Genomic DNA, 950 nt, shown 5'->3' with positions numbered 1-950 from the left:
ACTTCCAATCTGTTGATACAAAAAGTTTTTTTTAATTAATAAACTACTTTCCCTGAGGCCTAACCTGGATCCACTCTGAGTAGAATCCATGTCATTTTTGCCCACACTTATGAACTACTTCAAGAGGGGTGCCATGAACTACTTTAAATTTTCCTTCTTTAGGAAAATGAAGCTGATTAATAGGTTTCCAGGAAGTGAGGAATAGGATGTGTGATGGTATTAGAAAGAACTTTGGATTAGAATTAGCAAAGCCTAGGTTTGAATGCTAGTTCTATCCAAAGCTATGTGGCTTTGGGCAATTTACTTAACTTCTATGAGTTTTAGCTGCTGTGAAATGGAGGTGATGGAATCTCACAGGGTTGGCGTTAGCATTAAGAGACAAAGAGTGTGAAAATAGCATAATCCATGTTACACAGTAGGAAGTTGACATAAAGTAAACTCACAGTCTTGAGTAAACTCATGGTCTTGTGGCTCCCTTCCTTCTGACTCTGGATGGCTATGTGGGGGTCAGGAGAGATGGGCTATTCAGTGGATACCTGTGCCAGTTCTCATGACTTTGCCTCTGTATCCTACACTGTGTAGCAGTTCTGGTTCCTCTCCATCACCTCTTCTGTCAGAGGAAGTATAAAGGGTGGATGAAGAGGAGGAAAATGGCTTTCCACAGACTAGCTTTCTGGCCAGGTTTGAGGGAAGGCCAGTAGTGAACCACAGTAATTAGAAAATAGTCATAGCCTGTTTTATACATCTAGACCTTTATTTTTAACTTTTTAAAAGTTTATTTATTCATTTTGAGAGAAACAGAGAGAGCGTGAGCAGGGGAGGGGCAGAGAGAGAGGGAGAGAAATAGAGAATCCAAAGCAGGTTCCACAGGATCAGCACAGAGCCCAACGTGGGGCTTGAACTCACAAACTGTGAAATCATGATCTGAGCCGAAATCAACACTCAGACAC

The sequence above is a fragment of the Neofelis nebulosa genome, chromosome X (genome assembly GCF_028018385.1).
Source record: "Neofelis nebulosa isolate mNeoNeb1 chromosome X, mNeoNeb1.pri, whole genome shotgun sequence".
Classification (NCBI taxonomy): Eukaryota; Metazoa; Chordata; class Mammalia; order Carnivora; family Felidae; genus Neofelis; species Neofelis nebulosa.
Note: the sequence above shows the minus strand (reverse complement) of the source record.